We start from the raw sequence: 21539 nt of genomic DNA, 5'->3' as shown, positions 1-21539 counted from the left end.
AGACAAATGCTAGTTACACTTGTAGCTGTTAATAAAAGGTAGACCTTGAGAATTGGAAGCAGTAAACGAATAGAGGGGGAAGGGATTGTAACACTTTGGTGAGACTCTGCTAGCGGACACACTGCCCTCTAATGTTTGAGCCTATGTACTACAGGTGCTGGAAGGCAACTTGGCTCTGAAACGCACAGTGCTATAACAGATGTTGAAGATGTCGATTCCTAACTTTTTAGATTAAAAAACTAGAAATGTTGATAGATTCCACAACAATAACTAGAAATTTGTTGTACACGAGCTGCAGAATGGCTGTCGTGTTTTCCTACCTAAATCACTGAAATTCAGAAAAGTAATTTGTTGTACAATGTATCATAGGAACATAAGAAGTAGGAGCAGGAGTAGGCTATACGGCCCCTTGAGCCTGCAACCATTCAATCAGATCATGGCTGATCCTCTACCTCAACCCTACTTTCTTGCCCTCTCCCCATATCCCTTGATTCCCTAAGTGTCCAAAAATCTGTCAGTCTCAATCTTGAGTAGACTCAACCACTGAGCATCCACAGCTCCCTGGGGTAGAGAATTCCAAAGATTCATAACCCTCTGGGTGAAGACATTTTTTCTCATCTCGGTCCGAAATGGCCGACCTCTTATCTTGAGACTATGACCCCTAGTTCTAGACTCTCCAGCCCGGGGAAACAGCCACTCAGTATCTACCATGTCAAGCCCTCTAAGAATTTTATACGTTTCAATGAGATCACCTCTCATTCTTATAAACTCCAGAGAATATAGGCCCATTTTACTCAATCTCCTCATAGGACAACCCTCTCAACCCAGGAATCAATCTAGTGAACCTTTGTTGCACCCCCTCTAAGGTAAGTATATCCTTCCTTAGGTAAGGAGACCAAAACTGTACACAGTATTCCAGGTGTGGTCTCACCAGAGCCCTATATAATTGCAGCAAGACCTCCTTACCCTTACATTACAACCCCCTTGCAATAAAGGCTAACATTCCATTTACCTTCCTAATTGCTTGCTGTTGCTGCATGTTAACTTTCAGTGATTCGTGTGCAAGGACACCCAAATCCCTCTGAATACTAACATTTCTTAGTCTCTCACCTTTTAAAAAATATTCTATTCTTCCTACCAAAGTGGATAATTTCACATTTCTCCACATTATGCTCCATTTACTACCTTCTCGCCCACTCACTTAACCGGTCCCTTTGCAACATCTTTGCATCCTCCTCACAGCTTACTTTCTCACCTAGCTTTGTATTGTCAGCAAACTTGGATACATTACAAGGAGATACACTCCTCATCTAAGTCATTGATATCTATTGTAAACAGCTGAGGCCCAAGCACCGATCCTTGCGGCACCCCACTAGTCACAACCTGCAACCTGAAAATGACCTGTTTACTCCTACTCTCTGTTTTCTGTCCGCTAACTAATCCTCAATCCATGCTAATAAATTACCCCCAATCACATGAGCACTAATCTTGTGTATCAACCTGTTGTGTGGCACTTTATCGAATGCCTTATGAAAACACAAATATACTACATCCACTGGTTCCCCCTTATCTACCCTGCTAGTTACACCCTCAAAAAACTCTGATAGTTTCACTGTGAAAGGTGCTATATAAAGGTAAATGCAGTATTATCAATGAACACTTGATACTTTGAAAGGACTGATATGAACCTGACTCCAATCATGAACATTATTTGTTATCATTTCTTTAAATATTAGCACTTACCAAAATGCATGTTGCCTGAAAATGGTTATCGTACAACAAAAACATGCATTTATATAGCACCTTTAACGTAGTAAGACATCCCAAGGCGCTTCATAGGAGCATTATTAAACAAAATTTGACATCGAGCACATAAGGAGATATTAGGACAGGTGACCAAAAGCTTGGTCAAAGAGGTAGGTTTTAAGGAGCGTCTTAAAGGAGGAGAGAGGTAGAGAGGTGGAGAGGGTTAGGGAGGGAATTCCAGAGCTTAAGGCACGGCAACCAATGGTGGAGCAATTAAAATCGGGGATGCGAAGAGGCAAAAATTAGAGGAGCAGAGATCTCGGAGGGTTGTAGAGCTGGAGGAGGTTACAGAGATAGGGAGGGGTGAGGCCATGGAGGGATTTGAAAACAAGGATGAGAATTTTAAAATTGAAGTGTTCCCGGACCGGGAGCCGATGTAGGTCAGCGAGCACAGGAGTGATGGGAGAACGGGACTTGGTGCGAGTTAGGATATGGGCAGCAGAGTTTTGGATGAGCTCAAGTTTATGGAGGATGGAAGATGGGAGGCCAGCCAGGAAAGTATTGGAATAGTCGACCAAGTTTGATTTCTAATATTTCCATTCTTGCCTCATCCTCCCAATTTTCTTCCCATTCTACCTTTGCTGGCTAGAATTCCACAGGCATCATCAGCCCTCTTATACTTTGCCCAAAGGGCTATTGATGTGTGATCCCAGACAATGAATGTTGGGGGACGGGGGAGCCATCACAGCTGACACCAATCACACTCTCGCCTATTGGCCACACATGAGGACTTGCCAGCATGTTGATGATCTTGTGTGGAACCTTGGCTGAATTTACTCTCCCCCCCCACCCTTCCTTGCTGCTGCCAACAGACCGATGCCAGTTGAAGCACTACAATCACCACTTTGACTAGATCAGGTAATTAAACACATATCAGGTTCTGAACATGGGACAGTCCTGATCTCTATTGCTCAGTAGCACACCATGCAGTGACTCTCCATGAAACTATCAGAGGAGTCCAGTTATTCCAACTTCTTTTCAAAATGGGCTGCCGATTTGTTATCACCAATTTTGCGCTTTCACCAAAGACCAATTTCACCCCCATTGGGGTCCTGATGCAACTTGCCAGATTATGCTAGCCAATATCGGGCTGCCCCAGCCACCAGCAAGATAAGTGTGGTGGTGGGGGGGGGGGAAGGTGGTTGTGATCATGAAGGTGGGTTCCAGGGTGGCAGCGGCCCAGATTATTTTTGTGGGGACTGGAAAAGCAATCTGCTCCTCCGACTCCTACAAAAATAATTTAAAACTTACCTTTATTGTGCCTCTTCGGCTCTTATCGCCCGTGGAACTGATCGAAGTGAGTTTGACGCACACTCCGACCACTTTCAACCTAAAATGGCAGTCAGGATCCTAGGCATCCTATTTGCATATTAAAAGGGGCCTGTCACCTGAAACAAACAGGTGCTTTGGTCGCCCGGCCGCATTAACGCTGGGCGAAACAAATTGGGATGGACCCCATGGAGTTTTAAGAAAGGTAAGAACTTGCAGGGAACAGAAAAATAAAACAATTGCCTTTTGATAATTTGAAAATGTCCAGCATTGAAATCGTAGGATTTATTTTGATTCTTTCAGGATATGCTTTTGTTGGTACATGTAAGTTGGTCCTGACATTTACGTTTACATTTTTAAAAGTTCAGATCTAGTCCATCTGTCTCAGCTAGGCTTCAGCTCATTTCCGATTTGCAACATCCACAATGCTATGATAAGCACAATTTGATTGCTTCATCCAGACACTGGACCCTACATTTTCTGATCAGTGTTATAACAGCAGTTTAAAATGAATGAGTTAACACCAATCAGAAAATCTATGTCCTAGGTGTCAGCATCTAATATTACAGACAAGTATCCCTGTGTTCATTAAAATCATTCTGCTTTACGAGTTGGAGATGACACTAATTCTCTCTGCCTGACCTCTGGAAATATGTCAGATCCACAATCTGACTAGATTGAAGCAAGTTCATCGGGAGAATTGGTGCAGCCTCTGAAGTGTGGCAATTATAGAGTTAAAAGGTTGTCATGGTTGCTAGGAGCTAGAACCTCCACTCCATCATAAATCCATCAATTACTGAGTGACACAAAAGTTAGTGAAGAGGCGAGAGGAACCTGTAATTAATAATCCAATCTGCACATAATCTGTGGTTTCTGAGGTGACGTTTTACCCCTGCTATAGTGGATTTTGGTTTTAAGTGCTGATCTGAATTTTGATTAGTAATCAATCTGAATTGGACTTACTCAGAAAAATTCAAACGTTAGAGAGGATTTAGATTAAGATAGATGTGTCCCTTAATCCATTGATAGCAGCCCCTCATGCATGTGCACTGGGGCAGTTAGCCATTTTTGGTCTATTGTTCACATAAAGGACACCCACCATATTGCCACTGAAGCACGAAATGCTTGCTTGTGTACTTCCATATTTCTCAGGCTTCTAATGTTGGTACAGTGTTGTGGTTTCAGTGGTTGTGTCGTGTCTGGGGGTGGGAGAAATCTATCAACTACATCCTTTGTAGTCTTGAAGCTGGTACTATTTTGCGATGATTTTCTCTAGAAAGGCTCTTCTCACTAGCCCTTTGTGCACTGGCTGCGTTTTTGTTGGGTGGAGTGTCAGGATTTGCACATCAGGTAATCTGAATTTCTGAGGAGTGAGGCTGAGTATGACTTGAATTTTAAATTAATCAAAACTTCTAACCTTTATTCCTAGAACCACTTGGGATCTAAAGGCATCCCGAGAGCCAGCTCACAAAGCATCCTTTAATTACCCTGGCAGAAGACAGGTTTTTATAGCTGGAAAGTGTAGAGACAGACCAAATGTTAGCAGTGTAAGGAAATATGAAACATGAAGTGACTGCTTGAAGTCTGCTTTACCTTATACTCAACTTGATACAGTCTGCATTGGTTGTCAAAGCTTTATTTATGTTTTGTGCAAAATTTCACTTTCTGTTGATACAGCCATCTGAATGTGGATACTGGGAGATTTCCTTTGTGCGCTAGCTGTAGCAAAATTGTAAAGTGTTCTTTGTAAATGCTTTTGATTTTGCTACAATTGATGCACAGAGGAAACCTCCCCCTGCTGTAACTAGGGAAATACTCGTAGACTTGCTTTATGTTTGTGGACTAGAAGCAATGTAGCTCTGCACAATCAGTTGCTGCAATATTTTTAAAAAATCTTTCTCTTCTTCTCATGAAATTGTTAACTCCTTGCTGGAATATTGTACTAGAGGCACCAGTTGCCCTCTGATACCTTGCTCAGGTGTCCATTGCTCGTGTGTGAGCATTAATGGTGAGTCAAATGGCAAGCTATTTGACTACATTGGCAGTACAACCAAGCCTGACCCTGTCCACTTGATGTCCAGGTGCACTTTCAGCAGATGTCACTGGATAGTTATCTAGAGTGGGAACGCTAGATGACCACTTCAGTCAGGTACACACAGAGGATAACTATCTCTTCCTGATCACCTTGCTGGCTGAGATCAGTTGAGTCATTTATACCAGACATTGAACTTGGGGCTCACAGCATAGTTACTGGATGAATTGGTTACTATGGATTAATGTGTCCACATTTACAGTGACCAGTGTAATATGAGATGTTTTTGGTCTGATGTCTTCTGGGTCACGTAGATCCTCCTTGTGTCTCCATTCTAAAGTGCCTTTTGGCATCCTAATTGGATATTAAGATTATGTAAACAGATATTGATCAAAGTATAATCTGGGATTTCCATTGCTTAATTAATTATTTATCACACGTGTGGTTATCATGTAAATATGTTTGAGGATAAGTTAAAATACCTGTTTAGGAAGCCATATGTGTATAGGACAGGAAGTAGCTCCCATAGCTACAAGTTAATAAATTAGTTTTTTTGTGAAGGATTTAAGCTTTTATATCTGCCCTGTTTCAATTCGGCTTCTAGGAGTCAGTCCGGTATCTACCAACACTGGTTACCAGCAATTGACATGACTAAACCAGGTCCCCTTATCCGAACAGCAAGCTTAGAGATCTGCCTTAGAGATCTGCCACGTCTATGAGTCATTTAACAGCGTAAAAAACGGGAGCAAGCTCACCAAGTGCCCGCCTCCCAGGATCCAAATTAAAAACAAGGCCAACATCAAAGCAGCTTTACTTGGGTACTATTCGTATTGTCATTGCCTGAAGGAAATCACATCACACTGGTGAAAAATTTAAAAAATCATTTGCTGGGATGCTTCGTCATTACCGCCAGCAGCAGCTCTGCAATGTAAACGAGGCGGCGGTTCTGGTACCTCCAGAATACCATTTCATAGAATTACATCGAATATACGGCACAGAAACAGGCCATTCGGCCCAACTGGTCTGTGTTGGTGTTTATGCTCCACACGAGCCCTACTTTATCTCACCCTATCAGCATATCCTTCGATTCCTTTCTCCCTCAGGCTTATATAGCTGCCCCTTAAATACTTCAAAGGTTGGTTTTTCGATGCAGGAGCGGATTCACGTTGCCGCTGGCTGCAAATGTCCTCCTTTACACGGTTATAGGCTGGCAAGTGTTCACCTTACCGATTCAGGACAACAATACAGCTTCCATAATGCTGGCAACAAAATGTCTAAGACCTGAATGTGAAAGTCTTGCTCACGATTTATTAATCACTACACACATGCAGTTATTTCAGTTGCCATTGGTGCTCCGGAATCTACCCTACAGCATAACTGGGCAAATTACACCGCATTGCGATTCATAAACACAAATGGAAGCAATTCTGTAATACAACGGGTCGGTGGTTCTTGAATAATTGGCGTTGAGGAGGGAAGAGAAAGTACTACCCATCTAAAACTGAACCCCAACCCCAGCCTCCACAGGCTTGCAGAACTCATACAGTGTTGTAAGATTTGAGGATTCTAAGGTCTTCCAAACTCATGAAAGGACGGACTCTAGTGTAACACCTCGCCACCCGTGCCATGTCCTGTATGGGCTCTTTATCCTACTCACACTATCTACACTTAAGCTCTGTGAACTATTCCCGGGAGGAGGGGGTATTTCTGAGTTGCCCACACCCTAGATGGGCGATCCTCAGGTCGCAACTCGTAACGGCTAATAAGTGTTTCACATAATAATAGTCTTATTCCGCTTTACACCACATTCTGCCGCATCGCTGAAACCCAGTCGTTGTTTTCTCAAGGCGCCTGTGTGCTGAGCAGAATTTATTTGAGTAGGAAATGTTTCTGAAGGCCCTTTTCATATGTTAATTTTTGATTGCTTACAAACCAACACCATCTTTCAATATGTTTCATCTGGTCCAAGTTGTCACTCTCGGTGCAGTGCTGGATGGAATGTGATAGCATTTGCAATGGGAGGGCCTCTCTGGGAAGGCAGCACTCGTTAGAGGCGGTAAACGTGCTTGGTTTGCAGCACTGGGCGCTGCCGCTTCCTTTGTTTGCTGCTTTGCTGGGAGGCTTTTTCTGAACGTGAATAGCACGAAAGTCCCAAACCGCCCAAGACTGAAGGCAGCGGCGGAAGGTCGCAGTTAGACACCAAGAACAAAAAAATAGCTGATGTGAGTGGTTCACTGATTAATTATTGAGAACGGAGGGGACAAAAACAACTGTGTGTGTTTTAGGCCTGCTTGTCATCCGAAATAAGAACGACAGTACGTCACCTTAATCCGGTTTACACATTGTTTTTTCACAATAAGGAAACTAAATAAATAATTATGTTTCGTAAACCTTGATACTCTTCATTCATCAGTATAGTCCAAACAGTAAAACAACCAGGATACTCAGTGCACGCTTCAGCTCCACTGCGTCCCCATCCCCTTTCACTGTCCACAAAAAGCATCCTTTACAGGATTGCCTCATTAAAAATCACAGTGGCTGGGATGGTGTCAACAACAGTTAAACCGACAAAATGACCTAAGCTGTGTCTCTTTTTTCAAATACTATTTATATTAATTTGAATCGGCTTCATCTGGTGAAGCTGCAACTCGGAGGGTGGTGGAGGAAAAATTGACAGCTGTACTATCCCTTTCTTGTGTTTTAAAAAACGATTACAGGGTTTTTGTTGACATTTCTAGATTTATTTCGTCAGCCTTTTTTCCCAAGTTCTTCGGAGTTGATTTTAAAAGGTTTCCAATTCTAAATATTATCTATACTTTAAAGTCATTGGAGCACTATTTGAACTTGTGAAACTGATTTGAAACTGACGAAGTACCCACGGGAGGAGGGGAGAGAAGAACAGAACTGTGATAAATCGATCAACAGTCCCATTTACACTATTGCTGCAAAATCCCGAGTTAACACGTTTAATTTTGTGTGCTCTCATTTACTCTGGTCTTTATCTGGACTAAAATAAACTTGTACCGATGGATACTGAGCTTCAACAGATTACTCAACCAAACATTCTGTCGGTCCTTGCATCCGACAGTTTGTTTAACCCTGTACTGGTTACCACACGAATCGAATCGGGGAAAAGACAATGTAAACATTAAACCATCTTGGTCCCAACTCTACCTGCTCTTGGGGAAATGCAGCCTATAACTGAGGATTCTACCCTTCTGGATCAAACTAGATTGACTTCTTGTATCTGCTGTTAATACAAAATTTAATATCGGTTAAGGTGTATACAAAAGTCTGAGTTGCTTGAGATAAGTACAGGTTTAGAGGTTCATCTGCTTTCAGTTGATGCAACATGTTTCGAAAACATCTATTAACACTTAAGGCTGTTGCTAGCAAGGCAACTAATTTGGAACCCTGTTAAATCATTAAAGCCACTATGCAATGAGAGACTGAATTGCGTTGTAGTAATATCGATTTCTAGATTGGGAACTGGATTTGGATGTGCAATATTTTTTGTAACGTGAATACAAAATTTACAATACACTACAATACATACCAAACGAAGCGACCCTCGAAAGAGAGTGCGCGTGGACTTTTTTTACGGGCTCTTTAAAACGTCTGTTCTTTGTATTTTCTTTGGAGCCCCGATCACTTGTTTGTAACAAGCAAGATTGTAACTAGACAACTTGCAGTTGCCTCGATCGGTTTACGATAGGAACAATACCAAACGTCTGAAAGACAGTACCATTGTCAGTCACAGTAACATATTATGCATCTCTGTAGGACTCCTACTTGACTTTACCATTAATAATTAGCACATCTGCCTGACAGCTAAGTGCATTTTGTAAGTTTAAGGTTGTCACAGATGTGGAAGACCAGAACAGTAAAGGATAAACCAACAAGGGGGTACACCGCGCTGACTACCGTGCAGGTAGTCTATATTAAAGTGCATCTATTGCAACCCCTCCCCCACCTATCAGAGGCCTCCAGCTGAGTAAAGAAAAGGCTTTAATTCTGAAGTGTTAGGTATTCGTGACCTAGATACTCATTCATGTGTAAGTTCTACCTGACTTTATTTATAGCGCTGTACTTAGTGTAGTTACTAGATGGCCATGAATTCAAGTATTTCTGCTGTTGATAACTAAAAAATAATGTTACAAATTAAGCGCCAGTAGATTTTGTTTTCTCTTTTGGTTTCTCTCTCCAGTCATAAGATTGACAGATCAGAATTGAAATTCTAATTACTGGAGCTCCTGTACAAAATATCAGTTAAAGAGATACCATCATGAAAGAGGTTGACTGTCCTTTTTTCATTCATTTACAAGCATGTGATCTGATAAAGTGCCAGGACGTCTCAAAAGTGCTTTACAACCAGTAAATTATTTATTGAAATTTATTGAAATGCAGCCACTTATGTAGGTAAATACAGCAGCAAGGTCTCAAACAGCGAATGAGGTAAAAGACCTGTGCCCTGGGTGTTTTTTTATGGTGTTGGACAAGAGAGGAAAGTCGCCCTGCACACTGGGCGAACAAGCTGCTCTTCGAATAGTGCAATGGGATCTTTTGAGTCCAGCTGAACAGGCGGACAGGATCTGAGTTTCATCTGAAAGATGATCCCTCCAGCGGTGCAGCATTCCCTCATTACTGTGCTAGTGCTAGTCTAGATTCTGTGCTCAAATTTTGGAGTGGGGCTTGAAGCCAAGCTGACATTTCCAAGGAACATGAAAGGACAAATCCTTTTCTCATTTTTGTTTACAAACACACAATGTGATATCATTCAATTCTAAATGCATGATTTGTGCAAAAAAAACCATGCACGGCTGTTCTAGCTTTTTAGTCTCCCCCAAACCCAAATCTTGCCAAATACTTTGTTATTTTGTTCATTGCAAACAATGTTCATTTTTCTTAAGCAGTCAAACTGATTTTGAAATGCACAGTATGGATTTTGGAAACCTGTCTTTTAACTTTTGTGAAATGAGACTGGCAAGATGGGGAAAGGTTCTTGTCTCTTCCAAGTTTACCATGATGATTTCTTACTATTTCCATGCTTATTTACCACCTGGAAGACCTCAAATTTGTGTCTCATGTTGCCTCATAGTAAATATCAACAGAACTTTTCTGTAACAGCATTTGTGAATGCAAATGGTTTTGGTAGCCTGTTCCATTCATTGAGTAGTGTTGTGGCTATAAACTGGATCAGTTACAATGCTTGTCCTCATGCCAGAGAGAGAAATAAAAAGTTATTCAGTATTTTATTACAGTTTCAGCAACAGTATGTTGGCACACTCTCTCACTCACTGTCTTCATTGAGATCATGATGAACTTTGATTGGGTGCAGTCCATGCAAGTTGCACAACGTCATCATTTTGAATAAGTTCCCATCACAGAGGTTTGCGTGATCTGAAGCCGGGGACAAGAGGGCTTATGTTCTTTGTGCCTTCAGGACTGGAAGTACATGGAGAATTTACTGCCATGATGGGGTTGGTAGACTGGCCCAAGCTGTTAACTGCTGCTGATATTTGGTAACAGTGCTGTTGGAAGCCTGCCTGTTATTCTGGTGATGGCTTGAGGGACATATTTCAAACCAGAGAACCATGTGAAGGGCTGCTGTCATGCTTTCTACAACACGGCATTCAACAGCTGTTAAGGTATTGCTATAGCTATTAACCAAGTCGATACATGAGCCCAATAACTAGAATGAAGCCATGAAAGAAGCGCCCTTTTTTCCAGTTAGGTTACTTTGAATGGCCAGAATAAGTCATGGCTGACAATCTCCTGTGAGTGTTGTTGACTGCTTTAACGGTTAAGAACTTTTGATTGATTCTTGTCAGGCTCTTTGCTGGATTCAGTGCTGTTTAATGTTTTTTTTTTAAAAAGCTGGCTTTTGCTTGAGTATATTCTCATTACTGTGCTAGAGGCTTGTCACAGTACACTGAATTTTATGTGATCACGCCAGTCTGGTGTGGAGCAGGTCATACAGACGCTGCTGAATCAAGCTGAGCACCCGTGGCTTATTTGATGGCCCCATCTGGTTTGTCAGTTTCAGCCTGGATTATATCCCTCTGATATTCCCATTTATTGCCACAGTTTATCTGTATAGGCACTGCAATGTAATGATACACCTCAGTAAATATTGTACTTACAATGGTTCGCAAATTGTTTTATATGTGTAACTTTACAATATAGATATTTTATATAGATAGATAGTCACTATTTGAAGACATTATAGTTTTGTATGCCATTTTTAGAGATGTTGAAGACTCTCAAACAATGTTTTTTAACAAGAGAAAATTACTGGTGGAAATGGCCAACTTTATCTCCTTATTTGAAAACCGGACTAGAGTTTTGAATTGGCCAAACTACTAATGTCTGGTGAAATCCAGCAAATTTCTTGAATAAAAACTCTGACCTGCAAATGACATTTTCAAAGTTGAAATTTTTGGATTCAAAGCTTCTTTCTCTATGCAGGCTCTTTTAGGAGAAGAGTGGCTTTGTCCAGGCAATGGACCCTCCCCCCACTCAACTGCTACCAGTTCTGTTTTATCATCCTCTTGACAACAACCACATTTTTGGTGGGACTAGTCAGTCTCTGTATGTTCTTCACCTGCTAGTCTGACCAACAGCTGCCAATGCTTGTCCCAACTACAGCAGGCAAATTGGAATGACGGGCAACCCTGGGGATTGACCCACTGCCATCTGGTCGGGAAAAGAACGTTTTCCCTGTAACATTAATGGACTTTTTGTAACTTTGCTTTTTTCTGGAAAGTTTGCATTCAAAGCTTGGTGACTGGCACAACCAATCCATGATATGTCTTAAATGAATTCACTTGTTCTGCAATAAATAAATAAAATCTACAACTACCAGAAGCAAGTCCTATGGATTAAGTAAAACAAATTTGACAGAACAGTGTAAAATTATAAACAAATACAGAAAAACTAGAAATACTTAGCAGGTCAGGCAGCATCTGTGGAGAAATAGAAGTCAGTCGGTCGATGTTTCAGGTCTAAGACCCTTCTTCAGAGGGTCTTAGATGTGAAACATTGGCTGATCGACTAGTTAGTAGTCATAGATACTGCATAACCTCCTGAGTATGTCCAGCCTTTTCTGTTTCTTTATTTTCGCTTTTTGAAGTTTATTTTAACAAAACATTTACTTTTCAGTTTTTGCTTTCAGAGATCCAACATCTGCAGTATTTTGCTTTCTGTGTAAAACTATGGTAGATTATCAAGGATTCTGAATTTTAGAAGTCAACCTTTTCTCAAGTAGAAGACATTAACATTCAGGTTTGTAAGGGATGTACGTCATGGGTTCTTTGTATTTAGCTGTTTATGGAAATTTATAGCTGTGCTGTGTGAGAAGGGAACGTATCAGCTTCTGTGACTGAGCTGAAATATAAATACAAGAAAGATCACCACAATCCTCAAATACTTCACGTTTACCTCTTTAAATAATTGGAATGGAGAGTGTGACAAAGTTTAAGTCAACTAAGATAGCATAAATGATTCATTCCAAAAGGTTCTTTCTGACTGTAATAAATATGGTTAGTGCGTAAAATTGTTATAAAATGTTTAATTTGTTAGAAACTGACATCAAATATGAATGTACAGACGGCTCATAAATACCGATCAAACAAGTCATCTTTGGGCAGATTTGTAGGTACTACCTTTCAAATAAAAGTCCATTTTTCAGTATTAGTACATTGATTTGTGTAATTGTTGCAAACACATATGAATTAAACACATATCTCTCAAACCTGATCTTTAAACACTTAATTATTTGAATTGCTGCACTGACAGTCCTCAGTGTGAAAAATCACAAAACGCAATTAATTGTGAAAAAACATTTCTGTTCAGGGGGATTAATATATTTAAATACTTGGCTGGATCAGAAATTTGACATGATGAGAGGGACTAGGAGATGGGTTGGTGCATTTTGATTCTGTGCATGGATCAGGTATATGTTTATATGGAATTACTGTGATGTGTTTTCCTGGTGCACTCTAACAATGCAGTTTCATGGAGATCATGGTGATAATGCTGAGTGCACAAGTAGAGAACAGAAGATCAGATCAGAATTCTTGTGTTCCATGGGTGGCATTACTCCACTCCTCAGTGTAGCAAAAACCAGGTCAGTTGCAATTATGATAATGAATTGCAGACAGTCCAGAAATGCCATGTTTCAGTAATGAGGACATAATGTCAGCACTGTTTCCTACAGGCTGCTGAGGCTTTTATTATGGATACACAGCAATGTGTGTTGGCATATCCCTGATTCAGTCTGAAAAGCAGTACTTTAGGAATATACCACATATTGTAGATTAGGGAAATATGTCCATGGAATCGAGGGAAAAGTACGGACTTAGTTAGGAAGTTGGCTGAGCGAAAGGCGACAGAGAGTTGGGATAATGGGAAGGTACTCACATTGGCAGGATGTGACTAGTGGAGTCCCGCAGGGATCTGTCTTGGGGCCTCAATTATTCACAATATTTATTAACGACTTAGATGAAGGCATAGAAAGTCTCATATCTAAGTTTGCCGATGACACAAAGATTGGTGGGATTGTAAGCAGTGTAGATGAAAACATAAAATTACAAAGCAATATTGATAGATTAGGTGAATGGGCAAAACTGTGGCAAATGGAATTCAATGTAGACAAATGTGAGGTCATCCACTTTGGATCAAAAAAGGATAGAACAGGGTACTTTCTAAATGGTAAAAAGTTAAAAACAGTGGATGTCCAAAGGGACCTTGGGGTTCAGGTACATAGATCATTGAAGTGTCATGAACATGTGCAGAAAATCATCAAGAAGGCTAATGGAATGCTGGCCCTTTTATCTAGAGGACTAGAGTACAAGGCGGCAGAAGTTATGCTGCAGCTATACAAAACCATGGTTAGACTGCACCTGGAGTACTGTGAGCAGTTCTGGGCATCGCACCTACGGAAGGACATATTGGCCTTGGAGGGAGTGCAGCGTAGGTTTACTAGAATGATACCCGGACTTCATGGGTTAAGTTACGAGGAGAGATTACACAAATTGGGGTTGTATTCTCTGGAGTTTCGAAGGTTAAGGGGTGATCTGATCGAAGTTTATAAGATATTAAGGGGAACAGATAGGGTGGATAGAGAGAAACTATTTCCGCTGGTTGGGGATTCTAGGAGTAGGGGGCACAGTCTAAAAATTAGAGCCAGACCTTTCAGGAGCGAGATTAGAAAACATTTCTACACACAAAGGGTTGTAGAAATTTGGAACTCTCTTCCGCAAATGGCAATTGATACTAGCTCAATTGCTAAATTTAAATCTGAGATAGATAGCTTTTTGGCAACCAAAGGTATTAAGGGATATGGGCCAAAGGCAGGTATATGGAGTTAGATCACAGATCAGCCATGATCTTATCAAATGGCGGAGAAGGCACGAGGGGCTGAATGGCCTACTCCTGTTCCTATGTTCCTATGCCGGACTCCGGACAGCATTATGGTAAAGCTAATGTTGTTTAGAGGTTGCCTTGGATTGTTCTGTTATCCCACAGCTAACACATTGCTCCTTTGGTTATTCTGCTCTTGCACAGTGCAACACTATAACGGTACAGGAGTACAGATGTACAGAAGATCTTCTTCTGACGGTCTACTGAACAGTGTAAACCAGACCAGGTTCAAGGAACCAGTGTCCTTGAAGATCTAGTAGAATATGGCTGCCAGTTTCTACGGGAAGCCGGTCCTGTTTTTTTGTACTAAAGCCCAACACACCTTAGGAGACTGGTTCCCCACTTGAAATAGTGAAACAGAACTATGATGCATGCAGGTTGCTTTCTCAAAATGGGATGCAATGATAAAACGCTTTATAATAAGTCATCCTTCTGGTGGCTCTGGCCCTTACGTGAGGTCTTAAATCTGTAAAAACAGCATATTCCTGTTAAATGACTGATTGTAAACAATTTTACAACACCAAGTTATAGTCCAGCAATTTTATTTTAAATTCACAAGCTTTCGGAGGCTTCCTCCTTCCTCAGGTGAACGTTGTTGGAAAATCCATCACCGGCATCTCCACATCTTAAATGACTGAGGCAGAGTTGAACTGTTTTACAAATGTAAAGTCCCTTATTTTAGATCGCTCCACAGTGTTTGTGCTTTTTAATGACTCTTTCAGTTCATACTGGAATTAGCAGTGCTCTTGCTCTTAATGTTCAACCTACTTAGAAATTAAATGAAAAATTCTAATCAATGAGCAAATTCCCTTTGCGCTTTCTTTTGACAATTTTTTAACTTACAAACACAGAATGGAATAACATTGAAATGCATCAACTATGTGTGATGATGTCATGATGAAAGAATGTACATCTCCCTCCCTTAACTAAAAGTATTGCCAAACACTTTTTGTTAAAGGCAATGCCCTTTTTAAATTATATTACTTTTTATTTTCCCTGGCCTATAGAACAGAATCATAGAAAATACAACACAGAAGAAAAGAGACTATTTGTCCCATCATGCCTGTGCTAGTGCAAGTTGTTCAACTGCAGAATTCTACTCTAATTCTATTTCCCTGCCCTTTCCCCATAACCTTTTTATATTCTTCTTTTTCAAATACTGATCCAATTCCCTTGTGAGATGATTATATAGTCTCCGTCTCAATAGCCACTTGTGACAAAGCATTCCATGGTCTAATAACTCTGCATGTGGGAAATTTTTTTTCTATCTTCCCCATTCATTCTTCTTGCGATTCTGAGTCCATACCACCTTGCTACTGATTTTCCAATCAGCATTTAAACTTAATTGTTCCAGTGAAAAAGCTTCAGTTTTTCAAGCATTTCCTCATAACAATAACTTCTCATTCCTGGTGTCATTCTAGTGAATCTTTGGTGTATCCTTTCCATGACTCTAACAATCTTCCTATAATGGAATGTCCAGAACCGCACAAAATCAATCCCAACAGCCCTAACTAATGTCTTTTATAAATGTAACATACTTTCCTTTCTTTTAAATTCAATGCCCCAGGTATAAAACTCAGAATTCCATTTGCCTTTTTTAAAAATTTGTTCATGGGATGTGGGCGTTGCTGGCGAGGCCGGCATTTATTGCCCATCCCTAATTGCCCTTGAGAAGGTGGTGGTGAGCCGCCTTCTTGAACTGCTGCAGTCCATGTGGTGACGGTTCTCCCACAGTGCTGTTAGGAAGGGAGTTCCAGGATTTTGACCCAGCAACGATGAAGGAACGGCGATATATTTCCAAGTCGGGATGGTGTGTGACTTGGAGGGGAACGTGCAGGTGGTGTTGTTCCCATGCACCTGCTGCTCTTGTCCTTCTAAGTGGTAGAGGTCGCGGGTTTGGGAGGTGCTGTCGAAGAAGCCTTGGCGAGTTGCTGCAGTGCATCCTGTGGATGGTACACACTGCAGCCCAGTGCGCCGGTGGTGAAGGGAGTGAATGTTTAGGGTGGTGGATGGGGTGCCAATCAAGCGGGCTGCTTTATCTTGGATGGTGTCGAGCTTTTTGAGTGTTGTTGGAGCTGCACTCATCCAAGCAAGTGGAGAGTATTCCATTACACTCCTGACTTGTGCCTTGTAGATGGTGGAAAGGCTTTGGGGAGTCAGGAGGTGAGTCACTTGCCGCAGAATACCCAGCCTCTGATCTGCTCTCGTAGCCACAGTATTTATATGGCTGGTCCAGTTAAGTTTCTGGTCAATGGTGACCCCCAGGATGTTGATGGTGGGGGATTCGGCGATGGTAATGCCGTTGAATGTCAAGGGGAGGTGGTTAGACTCTCTCTTGTTGGAGATGGTCATTGCCTGGCACTTATCTGGCACGAATGTTACTTGCCACTTATGAGCCCAAGCCTGGATGTTGTCCAGGTCTTGCTGCATGCGGGCTTGGACTGCTTCATTATTTGAGGGGTTGCGAATGGAACTGAACACTGCAATCATCAGCGAACATCCCCATTTCTGACCTTATGATGGAGGGAAGGTCATTGATGAAGCAGCTGAAGATGGTTGGGCCTAGGACACTGCCCTGAGGAACTCCTGCAGCAATGTCCTGGGGCTGAGATGATTGGCCTCCAACAACCACTACCATCTTCCTTTGTGCTAGGTATGACTCCAGCCACACTTTTGTGGCCTCTTTTACCTACACTCCCACCTTTTAAAGAGTAATGTATCTACACCTTTAGATTTTTTTTCAAGTCTCACTCCAGGACTTGAGCATATGCTCTATGCTGACGGGGGTAATGACGGTGTGCTGCATTGCCAGAGGTGCTGTCTTCCAGATGTGATTTTAAATGGAGGCCGTGTTTGCCTGTTCAGGTAGCTATAAATGATCCCATGCCACTTTTTTGACGAAGAGCAGGGACTTTTCCTGATGCCTGGAAAACCAACAGCAAAACAGATTAGTGAGTCATTTATCTTGTTATTTATCAGACCTTGCTGAATGCAAATTGGCTTCTACATTTGCTTACATAACAACAGTGACTACAGTTTTTTCTTTTTCCTTTTCCACTCTGAGAACCTCACCATTTTAGGTTATATTCCCTTTCATTATTATTTTTCCCACTATGTACTATATCCATTTCTCCACATTAACTTGCATCTTCTGTCCATTCCGCTCACCATTGAAATGACAGCTCTGAAGGAGGCCATTCAGCCCATTGCAGCTGTACTGGTACTAGTTTTCCAACAGGAACTATCTACCTATATCTGACTTCACTATCATTCTTCTTTGTACCTGCGTGCAAATAATTTATATATTAATGAAAAACACAAGAAGTCCACGCAGATCGCAGGGACACCCTTGGGGCCTATGTTCTGTGAGGTCTCTTGAACTGAATTGAGCAGGTGTACCTTCCAGTGCAGGAGGACTGATTTTTTTTCAACAAGTCTCATTCTTGTTTGCATTTAAAGAGTTCTTTGTACATTTTGACCACAAGGTAAATCTCAAAATGAAATTTGTTGGGAAGTAAGCAGGCAAAGGAACTGTTTCCACACATCCCTGCTAGTTTCAGCAATAGAAAATTTGCTGGGAAATGTCTGCTTGATTCCTGAGCTTGGCATGGGTTGTCTGTGGGAAGGAGTCCCATTGTTAATTGGGGGGAATGAAGTTAACAAAGGAGCATAACATCTGTGACGATGTTGGTGAGGTAGGATATCCCATCCTACTGGCCAAGGAAGATTTTGAGAGAGGAAAATTGAGGCGGGAGAACTCGTGGGTACAAAATATCCATTCCCAGCACCACTATTGACTTTACATCTTGGAAATTTTTTTGAAATGATCATTCTGTGCCCTTGAAGTAGAGAATAGACAGTGATTGGTAAGAAATAAGAAAATGGTAGAAGTAGGAAGAAATGTGCTAAGACAGGTAAAGCAGGAGGATCCTTGACACTTAGTTTCTTCATGGTCGTCTGTCTGCCTCAGCCTGTTTACTAATGCAGGCAGAACTGAACAGGTGTCCTGTGAGATCCCAGGGGACCATTTGCAGTAAAGGTTACAAACAGAATTGATTGGCTCTCTGAGCCTCTCTGGTACAGCAGGGATATTGGACTTCAATCTAACAGACCATGCCATAACAGACGGTTTCCTATTTAGGGCGTAGTTATTAAAAGCCTTGTGTAGGTCAGGAGAGGGTTGGTTCAATTTAAACATTCATTTGTGCTTCAAAGTTGTGCTAACCCCTGGAGCAATGCTGGCCCAGTGGATGATGCTGATGTGTGTGACAGGTTTACAGTATTGTATTGTAATGCTTTTACCCTCCAGATAGGACATTAGACCCTGTCAGATTTCCCTCTCAACTGCACTAGCTTATCATTTCTAACAAAAGATCTCTCTGAAGCTTACTGTTATGTTAAAGAGGAAAACATCTCTGCACCACTGATGGTGTAATTCAAAAATGTCGGAGATCAAACTATAAATGATTGCTTTTTTAATTCTTTAAAGATTCACTTTCTAAAAAACATTTTAATAATTGCCAAAGTGCAGCTGTCATCTGCTTTGACTTAATTTGTTTCAAATTCTTTGAACTTTCTGAAAAGATTGAGATAAGAACATACTGTGTAGAAAGCCTCATCCAGCCAAAAGATGGTGACAAAGAAGGCTTTGTCTGTGTAATATAGTTCTTTTGAGGATTAACTCTTGTGTGATTGGTTTTGTTTTTCTTGCTGCTTTTGAATGGTTCGTGTGGTGACAGATTGGTACAGTGCTTGCTTATATTGAGAGGAGAGGTGTTAGCTCTGTTTGCACATGTATAAACACTGAAGAGTAGCTTATACAATTCAAAACAAGTGTAAAAGCCCAACGCTCTGGACCCTATACCAGTTTCACTGCCGGTGGATTATCAGTATAAAGTGAAGAGTGAATCAGTGGAAGCAACATGAAGTTATTCTGCCTGGTACTTGCAGCAGCTTGAAATGGGACGGCTATAAATACTGGTATAAACAGTCTTGAGCGCTGGTTTAGAACTACATAATTGAATGCTTGGTTGTTAAATGAGAATTGAACCAAACAGGACAGGTAGGTCCCAGCTTCTCTCCATGGTTTATGCTGTTAGCCAATCTCTGTTCTGGAACTTTAGTTGTCTTCTGTATCTCTGGATCAGAGTTTCTGCAATCGATCATTATTCTGTAGCTCCTGCTGAAAAATACGTGTGTGTGTAACTGTTGGATTAGGACAACATCAAGTTTGATTGTGATGCCCCCATAGTTAATTGCCCATCACCATTCGCTGTCTACACTTGAACATGAAGAATAGCCAGTTGGATGACGTAATCCAGGGCTGGCTTCACCTGTAGAACTTTACCTTTGCATAAGTCAATGACTTCAGGGCTGTAAATTATGGGGAGGGGAGAAGTAATAGACTCCATCACACTTTTAGAGGACTGTTAAACCATAATCACACTGTGGAATAAAGGTTTAAAATACCACATATGACAGTGGAATTTTAATGGGTGTAATTCTTAACTGTGAAGTCTAGACAGTGACCTCTGCCTCTGTTGTGTAACTTATTCTGTGGCATCTCCTTTGAGGTCTGTTTCAGCCCTACTCCCTCCATTAACTTCAGCTGCTCTTGCACAAGTGATAGGCACTTAAGCTCCTTCTGCAGATTATTTTTTCCCCTTCACTTTTCTCAAGCTGCTAACAGTATTTCCTACTGTCCTTGCACTGAAAGCCATATTTTAACACTTTTTTGGGGGCAATTTAAAGTTGGAGTTACAACATAGGAGGAGGACTAGCAGCAACCTTCCTTCCACTTCCCTTTAAATACAGCAAGGGGTTTACTTGCTGAGAAGGTTTGAAAGAAGATGGATCCTGTGAGTATAGGATGAGGAGAGGAATTACATAGGAGCTGCAGAGATACTTGAAAAGAGAATACAGGGTTGTTAACATAATTGGACGGGAAGAGGGTGGGGTTGGGGTGAGATAAAGTGGAAATAGAGTAATAACAATCTATTTCACCTTATGAAATGATTTATGATGGATGTTCATTTTGATGCTTAGGCACCTCAAAAGGAGAGATGATATCTGACGCACATGTGGGGAGAAACTGAGTGTAAAGCTCTCTCCTGTTAGCTGTCTCAGTGTAATTACTGCTGTTTGAGTGTATATAACAACTTGCAATTATGTAACACCTTTTTACGTAGTAAATGTCCCAAGGCATTTTACAGAGGAGAAACAGACACTGAACAATAGTAGAAGAGTAGAGGAGAGATGACGAAAAGCACATTTGAAAAGAAGTGGCAAGGCGGAGGTGGGTTTAGGCAGACAACAGAGTAGGCCCGATACTACTGAAGGTTCTGCCACCAGTGGTGGAGTAGGGAGAGGTAGGGATGCACAGGAGGCCAGAGTTGAAGGATCGAAGAACACCGGCAAAAGGGCTGGAGGAGGTTGAAGAGATAGGGATGGAGTGAGGCTGTGGACTGATTTGTAAATGAGGATGAGGATTTTGAATTCAATAATTTTGGGTGATTGGTGGGAACAGAAGTGATGGGCGAGCAGGACTTAGTGCAAGATGGGATGCAGGCAGAAAAGTTTTGGATGAGTTACAGTTTATTTCTGGCGGAGCTCAGTAGGCTGGTGAGGAGGGCATTGGAAAATTCGAGTCTGGAGGTAACAAAAGTGCGGACAAGAGTTTGTGATACTGCAGGTGAGATGAGGGCGGCAGAGGAAATAAACAGTGTCATTGATGGATAGAATATAGAGTTTGAAACTCAGCTCAGCGATGAGCAGAACACAGAAGTTTGCTCCAGCTTGAGCAAGCAATTGGAAAGAGGATGGCATCAGGCACAGGTACAGAGGTTTTGGCAGGGGTCTAATAAGATAGAATCATAGAATCGTTACAGCTTGGAAAAAGGCCATTCGGCCCATCGAGTCCGTGCCGGCTCTATGCAAGACCAATTCAGCTAGTCCCACTCCCCCACCCTATCCCTGGAGCCCTGCAAATTTTTTCCTTTCAAGTACTTAT

General features: G+C 41.5%; 1 protein-coding gene across 8 annotated transcripts in view; it reads left to right on the top strand.

The window, feature by feature from the left end:
• Positions 1-21539, top strand: part of sema6a (sema domain, transmembrane domain (TM), and cytoplasmic domain, (semaphorin) 6A) — a 152680-nt gene that overhangs the window by 51194 nt on the left and 79947 nt on the right. The window contains exon 1 of one of the 8 annotated variants that reach the window (XM_067982995.1): positions 10512-10755. The exons of the other annotated variants lie outside the window; for them this stretch is intronic. The gene's annotated coding sequence lies outside the window, so the exon portion shown is untranslated. Of the gene's footprint in view, positions 1-10511; positions 10756-21539 lie in introns of those variants that run through there. 8 annotated transcript variants of the gene reach the window in all.

Source organism: Heptranchias perlo, chromosome 4 (genome assembly GCF_035084215.1).
Source record: "Heptranchias perlo isolate sHepPer1 chromosome 4, sHepPer1.hap1, whole genome shotgun sequence".
In the NCBI taxonomy this organism is placed as follows: Eukaryota; Metazoa; Chordata; class Chondrichthyes; order Hexanchiformes; family Hexanchidae; genus Heptranchias; species Heptranchias perlo.
This window is presented reverse-complemented; position numbering and strand designations above follow the sequence as displayed.